This window comes from Falco cherrug, chromosome 16 (genome assembly GCF_023634085.1).
Source record: "Falco cherrug isolate bFalChe1 chromosome 16, bFalChe1.pri, whole genome shotgun sequence".
Lineage (NCBI taxonomy): Eukaryota > Metazoa > Chordata > Aves > Falconiformes > Falconidae > Falco > Falco cherrug.
In genome coordinates, this window is record NC_073712.1 from 3,653,297 (window position 1) to 3,663,863 (window position 10,567).

Here is a 10,567-nt window from a genome sequence, read left to right on the forward strand (position 1 = left end):
ATACTCAGGTGAGGGATGCACAGCTCCGGTGCTTGGCCAAACCCCTCAGCTTCCCGACCGGACCACCCTGATCCCCTCCGATGTGGGGAGACGGGCTGTCTTTTCCCCTTTGAATCCTAAGCCCCAGCCGTTTTGCAGGATGTAGGTGATCCTTGTGACTACACAGAGAGCTCAGCATTCCCAGCGTTCCCAGTATGAAGATACTGGGATTCCCCATAGGATTCCCCTGCAAAACCCCACGGTGCCAGGAGCCAGGATCTGTAGCTCCTGCTGTTTTTTCCCTGTGCGCATGGAGACACGCGGGTCGTGGAGCAGCATCCTCCCCGTTTTCCACCCAGGGCTGGCCCCGCTGCATGCAAACAATTAACAGGCCCTGGTTAATGGGATCTGCGGAGGTGGTGGGCAGATCCGGACCAGCCCAGCCAGGGATTTGGGGCCTTTCCAGAGCCTGAAGACCCCCCAAAGGGCAGGCGATGCTCAGCCCGTAAATCGAGAGTGGATGCTCCATCCTATGAGTAGATTCATGCAGTGCAGCCAATGGGCAGCTGGCTTTTTGCATATGTGATGAAGGGATAATTAACAGCTGGGTTTTCCCTCCCACCCTGCCCCCCCCCCCCCCCCCCCCCCAAATGGAGGATAAAAGGGCTGAGGGGAGTCTGGTGGCTTGTTGTTATTCTTTGTGTTATGGTAGGGCTGAGGCAAAGACCTGTGGTGGGGACCCCCAAAGCCCCCCAGAGTGAGCTGCAGCGTGGCAGGGGCTGGTGGCCTTGGCCGCCAGCACAGCGCTGGTCCCCTGATGGGGGGTCATGATCTGGCGAGAGAGATCCCAGGCTGAGGAAGGCAGGGGATGCCCAAATTTATGGCCAGTGATTTTTTTTTTTTTTTTTTTTTGTGTGTGTGTGTCCACTCTTGCCAGTTGGCATCAGGCTGGAGTAGGTGATTTGGGGGTGCGGGGAAAGCAACACTGCAGGAGAGGGGACCCCTGCGTGAGGGGTTTGGGCAAGGGGCAGGCAGGAGGGCAGGGATGGGAAGGGAGAGGCAGGTGTTGGGAGGTGCAGGTGGTACAGAAGGAGCCGCTGCGGGAGAGGGGGGATAATTATAGCCTGGAGCAGAGCTCAGCAGTCCCAGGTGTGTGTCCTCTTCTCAAGTGCGAGTGCTTGAATTGAGGCACCGTTAAAAAGCTGTGAGGCATTGGGGCATCTGCCTGGGTGTGTAAAGCATCTGTGACTGCTCTGAGCAGCTCTTGCTTCCCCGCTCCAGTGCGGCTCTGCCAGAGCCGGTTGCTGGAGGTCCCTGATGCCAGTGGGTGGTTTGGTGATGGAGCCTGGCTGGTCCCATCCTTGGCGCAGATGCTGCTCTCCCCAGCTCAGCCCTGCAAACCCTGGCTCCTTTCTTTTTCCCCCATTGCACCTGGGCTGCTTGGGGGCTAAGCCCCATCCTGTGCCATCCCTGCGGGTCTCCTGCAGTCCAGGCAGGTGCTAGGGACCATCTCCCATCACTGGCAGCTCTTGCAGCAGAGCCAAGGTAGCGGAGCTGAAATAAGCCCAAGCAATTAAAAGCACCCGCGGCAGATGGTCGGTGCAGTCTGTCTCCCTGCCACTGCCACCTCCTCACTCTTCCCTTTCCTCATTCTCTTTCCCCACTCCTCTTATTCTTATTTTTGCTGACTTATTCCCCCTGGGACTTCCCAACCCTTCCCCAAAGCAGGACCCCTGCCTTCCCCTGCATCCCCAGCCCCTATTTCCACCCTGAATGGAGGTGCACAATGCAAACCCAAAGCCTCATCTGTTGAGCTCAGGTGTTTAGGTGAGGACACATCTTCTTAAGTGAGGAAACTAAGGCACAATGGGGGCTGGGACCTGGTTCCATCCGATCCCCCCCATCCCCAGCTGCAGAGAGATGGTGCTGTGTGTTTTGTGCCCTTGGCTCCAGCTCTGAGCATCAGAAGATGCTGTAGGGGCTGTAAATTCTAGCTAACAGAGAAGGGAAGGTTAAAATGTTCATAAAATCAGCCTGGTTGAATGGTTCCTATTTTATTCAGGTTCCTTCTGCATCCCCTGGCCCGCCCCTTGATTCACAGCCCCCTCCCCAGGTCCTGGGTTGAGCTCAGCCCCCCTGGCTCTGCCCAGGGGTTACACTTCCAGGTGGTGCAGCTGAAATTGAGCCAGGAGAACTGGCCTCTGACTGGGCCGTGGCTCAAAAGGCCACGGGCTTTGCAATCCTCTCTCCCAAACTTGAATATCCCCCATGCTTCCCCCCCCTCTTGCCGGGGACCCCCACGTGGCCGCATTCCTCTGCGGTCCCTTTCTCAGCGGCGGTGGCCGTGTCATTCAGCCGAGGTCGAGCCCTGCAGCGGGGACGATAGGATTTATCCCATCCTCCAGAAGATGCATTGTTTTTTGGGGGTTGATTTCTCCATTTTTTTTGTCTCTTCACCTCCTCTGGGGTCTCTTTGGCGTTGCCAGTTTTGTTGGGTGTCCAAACCTCCTCTCGGGTGGCAGCGGTTAAAGCCTGACCCGGACAATGGAGCGTGCTGCTGTCTTGGCAGCGGCTCGGTGTGCCGACAGCCGTGGGGATGCTGGCGGGGGGACGGGATGGGGACCGACAGGCGGTTGCTGCTTGGATGGTTTCCCACATAAAGGCTGAGCTGGGTGGGTGTTTCCACTGGAAGATGTCCTGGGAGGTCCCTGAATGGCTGGTTTCGAGGTGCTCTTGTGGGAGGATGCCCTGGGGGGTCCCAGCCAGGATCCTGCTGTGTCACTGCTGAAGAAGCTCCAAGCACTGTTGAAGTTCTGTTCGCTGAGCCCTGAGTAAATCCTTTCCCCATCCCATGAAGCGTTCCTTGATCTCAGCGCTGTCTCCAGCTTTGCTTGGCTCCAGGCGGTGCTGGAGCCTCAGGGGAAGGGATGGGGCATGGCAGGGGGACTCCTGCTTTGCAGCTGGCACAGAAGGCACTGGGAAAAAGGAGGAGAAACATGGGAGGATTGAACAGGTACAAAGCCAGACCCAAACCACAGCCAGCCCTGCTCTGGCCAGGGGTACCACCCACCACCCTGCATGGCCAGCACGTCTCCCCTCAGCAGAGCCATCTCCTGCTGTCACCCCTGTCCAGGTAAGGAGGCCTGGGGAGGAAAATCTCCCACTCCCAGCTCCTTGCAAAGCTGCAGCAAGCCCTGCCTCGGCTGAAAAATTCCCCTCTCCCAACATCTTGCAAAGCTGCAGCAAATCCTGCCTCAGTGCAGGATGCCCAAGTCATAAGCCTGCATCCCTGGTGTGAGGGGGACGGGGCAGCATGGCCATGCTGGACCCCCCCAGCTCAGCCCAGGAGATGCTTCACAGGCAGAAATGCTCCTCAGAGCTCTCCCGAGCCTATTTCTCCTCCTGGCCCTGCTCCAGCTGGGCTGGGTCTGTGCGGTTGGGTGGGAGAGAAGAAGAATCAGCCCCAGGGGGCCTAAGGGCTGGGAGATGGCTTTGTTCGTGCCAGCTATAGTAGGGCAGCCCGGCTCTTCCTGATGGGAGAGGGCTCCAGAGGGGCCGAGCATCAGTGGCTTCTCCGCATCGAGGCAGGGGAGAAGCAGCCCCACGGGCGACTGTCTCGCTGGGTGGATGGGAGCTCAGCGGGGAGGGCGAGGGATGGCATCCAGGCTCCTCTCTCCAGCAGCGATTCACATACCTTGGGGCTTGGTCTGTCCTGAAAGCGCAGTGAAACCCCCTCATGCAGGGAGCTTGGAGGGTTGAGGGGCAGGAGGGAGGGGAGGGCAGCTCATCCCAACCCGCTTGTCTTCATGTGGATGATCATTTCCAGCTGAACTGCTGGGATGGGATATTTTTTTTTTTTTTTTTATCAGCTGCTTCAGTCCTCCGAGTGACCTCTCCCAGCCCTGAGACCTCCTGCGTTTTGTCCCTTCACTGATATGGCTGCACTGGGGGCTAAACTGCAGCCGGAGACATCCCAGCAGCAGGTGAGATGCCGGAGAGCCCATGGAAACACCTGGAAGGGTGATGCCCAGGGGATGCAAAGACAAAAACATAACTGTGCCCAGGGTTTGGGGTAAGGAAACGCCTTTGGCCAGATATTTTGGGTTTCTTTTGGGCCAGGGGTGCTTGCAAGGATGTTGGAGGTGGGTCTGTGCTATGTACAGGGCAGTGGGTACCCCCACGGCATCTCTGTGGCAGCCTGACTTTGGGGACCTCCGAGGAAGGACAAGGAGGCACTTGTGTGCCCAGCGTTGGCACCGAGATCCAGTGGGATGTGCTGAGATGGAGCTGCAGGTAAAAATTCCCGGGGAAAAAACAGGCAGGATCTTTGCCCTTTGCTGCTCTCCACCGACCGTGGGTCAGCCCGAAGAGCTCGCTGGGAGGTGAAGCAAGGCTCCGGTGAAGGTCTCCGGGGACAGGCAGCGGCTGTTTCTGGGACAAGCCAGGAGAGCTCAGAGCTCAGGGTGTGTTTGTGCTGCAGTGCTGCAAACACTCCCCAGCCGCTGGAGCAAGCGCAGCGGCTGTGCTGCTCCATCCCTGCCCTTCTCCCCACATGGCTGTATCCTGCTCTGTGAGGTGCTCAGGCCTGGGAGGTGAGGGGTTTGGAGGCTTGCTCCCGGTCTGGAGTGGGATGCAGCAATTCACTTGGGGCTGGGATGAATGCAGGAGAGCAGCTGGGATGGAGGGAAGGGATGGGGTCTGGCTCCCAGTTTGATGCAGGGAGCCCGATGTCAGGCCCAATGGGGCTGGTCAGGGTGGTGGGTTGGGGCATGGGTGGGATTTTTCACTTGTACCCAGCTCCAAAAGGAAGGAGGGAGCAGAGTGAACCCACCACCCTGGGTGGCTCCATCTCGCGATGCCTTGCTTCCCACATCCACCCTGTGGGGCCGAAGGACCGGTCCTGCTCCGAGTCTGATTGCCGAGGTGAGCTGGGCATCTCACAGCCTGTGTGTTTTCCACCTTTTCCTTATTTTTCCAAGGGAGATAATTAAACATCACCTCCCTCATCCTCAGCTCCACTCAGCTACTAAGGGGTGACCTGGTTGCGGGGAGGCAATACCGCAGGGGCCGGGGGAATTCAGGCCAGGGGAGCTCAGTGCCTGGTGAGGGGGAGCTGAGGGGGAGATTTGGGGACCGTTTTGCCTGAAACGTATGAAAAAGCAGCATCCTGGGGAAGAAGGTGTGACGTCAAAGGCAGTGCTTAAAATATACCCAGGGCAAAATCACATGGCAGCTGGTGAAACAGGAGCCGACGCTCCACGCACCAAGTCCCGTGGGAGCCTTGAGGATCCGGTGGGAAGCATCCCCCAGCTGAAGCCGGCAGCTTCGCTGTCTCCGTTCCCTTATTCCAGCGGCTCCCTCGGCCTCTGCGGTGACCCAGGAGCTGCATGGGCAGGCTGGGGACCGCGGGATGGGCTGGCCGGTGGCAGGCGGTTTGGGGACCGCAGGTGGCCAGCTGGTTCCCATCTGCTCCCGGTAGCCAGGGCTGCGGCTGCACGGCCCTGGGGCAGTTTTTCCATGACTTCTGTTGAAAGCAGCTACTGAGGGGGACCGGCTGGATGGCGTTTGGCTGCTTCTCCGTAGCTGGGTAGGGAGTGATGCCAGGTGCCAAGTGACTGGGCGTTATCTCCCCAGGGGTGGCAGGGGCATGATGAGCAGCTTGGCAGGGGTGGCTCAGGATTCCAGGACATGCTTTTTGTCCCCAGGAGATGTGGGCTGGGGTGAAAATCCTCCGGTTTTGGCACTTTGAGCCCTGTTGAATCTGCCAGGCAGGTTGCACAGTCAGGGTGAGCATCGGAGGAACAAGCCATGTGCTGGTTTGGGCAGCATCGGACAAGGCTGTAGCAAACTCCCTCCTCACCAGGCTGCGTCCTGCTTTTGGGACCCAGAAAGGGGTCAAGTCACCACTCAAAGAAGCTGGCCCAAAGGCAGGCTGAGATCTCTCTTTATTCCTCCAGGAACGAATGGCGCAGCCGGCAGCGGTCATGCAAGAAGATCTGAGGCCAAGCAGCCCTTTGAAGGGTTTTTGTTTTCATTTCCAAGGACAGAACGTCCAAGGATCCTGCGGCTCCCCAGAGCAGGGCCAGGTGCTGGGACCATCCCAGGTCTCTGACTCAGGCCTCTGTGCTGCGCAGGGAGGGCTGGATCTGGCTGTGAGGGGGGGATTTTGGGTGTCTATCCCACTGCAAACCCTCCTGGAGGATGGAGGTGGCTCAGCCGGGGGGCGCAGGCAGCAAGGGGCAGGACCATGGGGCTGGCTGGGGTAGGGAAGAAATATCAGCCCAGCTACAGGCAAAACCTCTCTGAGATCACCCAGAGCCCCTCCGAAAAGACCCATCCAGACCACCAGAGCCACCTGGAAGTGGAGCCTGCTCCGCTGCTGCAGCTGGAGCCACTGTGGTGCCACCCGGCCCCGGCGCTCATGAACTGGCCCCATTGCACAACGCAGACTTGGCCACGGCTGCTCCGATGGCAGCTCGGCATGTGAAGAAAATTAAGACCAGAACTCAGGAGCAGCAGCTCTTTAAAGCGCGTTGTCCCGCTGCTAGGAGCCCTTGCCCAGGGGCGATGGGACATGGTTCTCATTCCTACGCCTGTGCTGGGGTTTATTATTTTTCCTTCTATTGTGCAGAGTCCCCTTTATTCCCTGCATGCTCGTCCCCCGGGGCTGAACGAAACAGTGTGGTTTTCTTCTTGCGCTCAGACACGGCTTATTGCCTCCTCCCAACCACCCTTTTGGTTTTTAGACATGAGCTCCAGGCCAAAAATAGATGGTCCCTGCCCCTTGCAGCCCCAGAGAACATCAACCAACAGGTGAGTGCATGGAGGGGCACTGGGGCTGGGTCCATTAAGATCACTACTAAATGGTGGAGGTTTCTTTTAAAGGTTATTTTCTCCATGATTCATGATGTTTCCAGTTGGGGCTGTCTGGCATTTTCTCCTCTTTTGGTGACACGGTACCCCGCGGTGTTGTCATCCTGCGCGAGTGACCCGGCAGGTTTGGGAGCCCTGGGATGTGCCATCACGTCTGCGTGGGCTTAATGGCCACCGGCTCAAGGTGTCCCTGTGCCCCCTCGTGATGATGATGAGGGGGCATCTCTGGGATAGAGAGGACAAATCCAAGAGGAATGGTCTGGTTGGGATCCTGGCTGTGCCACCGCCTCACCTTGGGCGCATCCCTTGGCCCCATGGGATGGGGGAAGCAGCCTGGCACAGCGGGCTGGGATCCTCGCATGGAAAATGCTCTGTAAGAGCCAGAAATTCCTTTGCTCTGAATCAGGCCGGGCTCTCCTTTCCCAGGCTCTGCTCCTTTCCCTCCGCGTTAGCAGCCCCCAGCCTTGAACGAGCCGCGACAGGCCCTGGCTTTGCAGGCAAATACATATTTAGAAACTGGAGGGCATTATCCCCTTCGATTATTATCACTTGAATGTAGGTCGGCTTGACAGCTTAGGTGGAAAATCATCTTCTGAGCATACCGACAGCTCCACGCTCACTGTCCTGTTAATCCCTCCCTGTTTGCACTCTGCTTTGGGGGGGAAATCACCAGCGGAGGAGGCATTAAGGTGAATTATTAAGGCAGCCGTCTCCTCCCCAAGGTGCAGGGTGATGCCTGCGGCCGGGAGGGGTAAATGCATCTCCCCAAGCTGGCAGCACCCTCATGATGCTCCGAACTGCTGGGGGCTGACCAGGGTGGGATTCTTTCATCCCTGCAAATGTTGTGTCCATCCCTGCTCTCTGTCCATCTGGGTTTGTCCGACTGTCCCTCCCTCCCCGTGGCTCTGCCAGGTGTCCCTGCCTGGCTGCAGAGGGTTGGGAAATGCAGGCTGTGCCGCATCCCTCTTGCGAAGGACCGCTCCATCCTCACCCACTCGCCCCGCTGTATTTTTCTCCTCCCCCAATCACAACTTTCACCTTTTAAAAAGCCTTGGCGACGTCTCCCCCATGCCGGGCCCCCTCCCCTGGACCAGTCTTATGAATGAATGGTTGGTGGCCCTGTGATGCCATTTCCATGGTGACAGATGGCAGCCGAAAATGCGGGGATCAGGGTCACATGAGAGCAGCGGTAAATTCAGGCGGTTATTTATAGGCTGCTGCTCCAGCGTTTATGGAAATGCGTCTGTGTTCAACCGTGGTATCAGCCCTTCGCTGGCTCTCCGGAGCACTGCTCTTCCAGGGGAGACATTACTCATGCTCTGCTTTAATCCAGACTGTTCCCGCTGCTCAGGCTGGTGTTGGAAAAGTACCGGGCTCTCTGGGGTTTGGGGTATATATATTTTTTTTTTTTTCCTTTGGAGCCCAAGTCTCTGGATCAACCTCAGCCATAGCCAGAGCTTCTTGCCTGTGGCATCTTCTGTGCCCATCACTGGCACCGTCTGCAGCATGACAGCCTGGGCCATCACCTGAAATTCCAGTCCTGAGCGTGCACGTTCATGGCAGAGCCCGGACCCAGCCTTGTCTAGGTTTTTTTTTTTTGTTTTTTTTTTTTTTTTAGCTCTGATACAGCTGGGGAATCTTTCTGTGCCTCGGTTTCCCAGTCAGCAACACACTTTGGTGATGGTTGCTCAGCCAAAGGGAGTTCTTTACATCCTCAGGGGAGGGTTGGTGACACCTCAAGGTGTCATCGAGTCCCCTGTGCCCCAGGAACTGCCCCCTCCCCAGCTCGAGTAGGCTCATCCCTGCTCGCTGTGGAGATGCACAGGAGCAGGGGAGCTGAATGGCTGGTTCAGCCCCTCTTAATAAGGTTGCTTGATTTCCCTTTGCTTAAGACCCCCTTAATAAGGTCACCTGATCTTCTTTTGTTTAATCTCTGGGTGTGCAGAGAGCTTTCTGCTGCCGGGATTTGCAGCCCATGGGCTCTGCAGCTTCCCCAGCCCTCCCAAGCTCATACCTATCTCCCTATGGAGACAGTGTCGGGGTGCAATAAAAACCTCCACCTCTGGAAATGAGGAAGTTTTTTCTCCCACCGCTGGGCACTTCCCGGTGCCTGTGACGAGCCTGATGCTGGTCTGCACTGGGGTGTCTGGGAGAGTCTGTCCTCACGCCAGCCCTGCATTGGGTTGAATTTCAGTGGGGGCAGGAGCCCCTCCACAACCTGTGATGTCTCCTGGCTTCTCTCCCCCATGGCTTTGTCCCAGACCCCCGACTGCACCCCAACCCCTGGGCAGTTCCCCCATGGAAGTGACATGCTGTGGGGCACGTTTCTCTCTCCCTGCTGACGAATACCTGAGTGCCTGTCCCCTGTGTGTCCCCACAGGAGGGGGCAGGGGATCCCGTCGAGGCTCCGAGCCTCACTTTCCCTTCCCAGCCCAGCCCTCCATCCTTGCCCTCCAGGTTTGCTTCTCCCTGCAAGCAGCAAGCGTGCTCCGCAGGAGGGACCGCAACAAGATTCCACATCAAAAACACGGAATGCATCGTGCCTTCGGAGAGGGGGTGAAAGCTGACTGCAAACCTGAGGGGCTCCTGGCAGGCTTTGACCCACACCGCATCCCTCCCAGGCTGGTTTGCATCCGCCAAACTCCCCTCTGCCCTGCAAAGCTCTGCCGGGGCCCCCGTGAGATGCTCGGAGCCGTCGCAATGAGCTGAGCAGACGCTGGGGATTTTGCAGGGCGGTAAATCAGGAGCACGATGCGTCTCTTCCACTTCCAGCACGTGTGGAGCTGCCTTTCCCTGCCCGGGACAGGCTTAACGGAGCGGAGCCTGGCTTCATGTCTCCCGGGGGGCAGGGGGGAGAGTTACAGCCATCGCTCTGCCGCTGGCTCTCGGTGCAGGCGCTGGCGGAGCTCCCAGCTACCTGGGAGAATTGATCATTTTGTGCCCAATAGGCTGGAAAGGGAAACGGGACCAAAGGCCAGAAACGTGCATCGACATCGGGATCCGGGAGCTGGAAAGAGCGTGGTTTGGGGATGGAGGTCTGAGTCCTCCGGGGTTTGTCTCTTCTGAATATGTTTTTCCTCCCGTCAGGGTTTCTCACAGGCCTGGGAGCTGGATATGGGTACCAGTATCCCTGGCACCAGTAATGCACTGGTTGTGGCAATGTGTCTGGGCTACCCTGCTAGGACAGACTGAATCTGGGTTTTCAGGACCCACAGACCTTAATCTTTCCCACGGGATACTGAATCAGCAAGGAACTCCTTTGAAAACTCCCTTTCCCCACCAGTAAACCAACCCAACAGCCTTCTGGCTTTCCTCATTAACCCAATTAGATGTTTTCTGAGGGCAGGATTGTGGGCAGCACTGAATGGAAGGGGAGGGCTGATTTCTCCAGGTGTGCCACACCGCAATGACTGCATCAAAGCAGCCTAAGTGGCCGTTTTAATTAATTAAGCCTGTCTCAGAAGCTGGGTTTGGGGTTTGCTTGCCCCAAATTGCTGTGGGTGCTGCGTATTTCTGCCTTCCGATGAACCGCCCGGTGCCGCTCCGTGTCCTCTTGGGGTGGGGAGCGGGACCCCTTTGCCTGCAGAATTGCACCGTTGGCATCAAAGGTGGGTTAATTAATGCAAATCCCTCGTCCTGCAAAGCTGGTTTATGCCCCTCGCGCAGCCTGTGCTGCCCTGGGCAAGAGGGAACTGGTGGGGCTGGAGGGGGACAT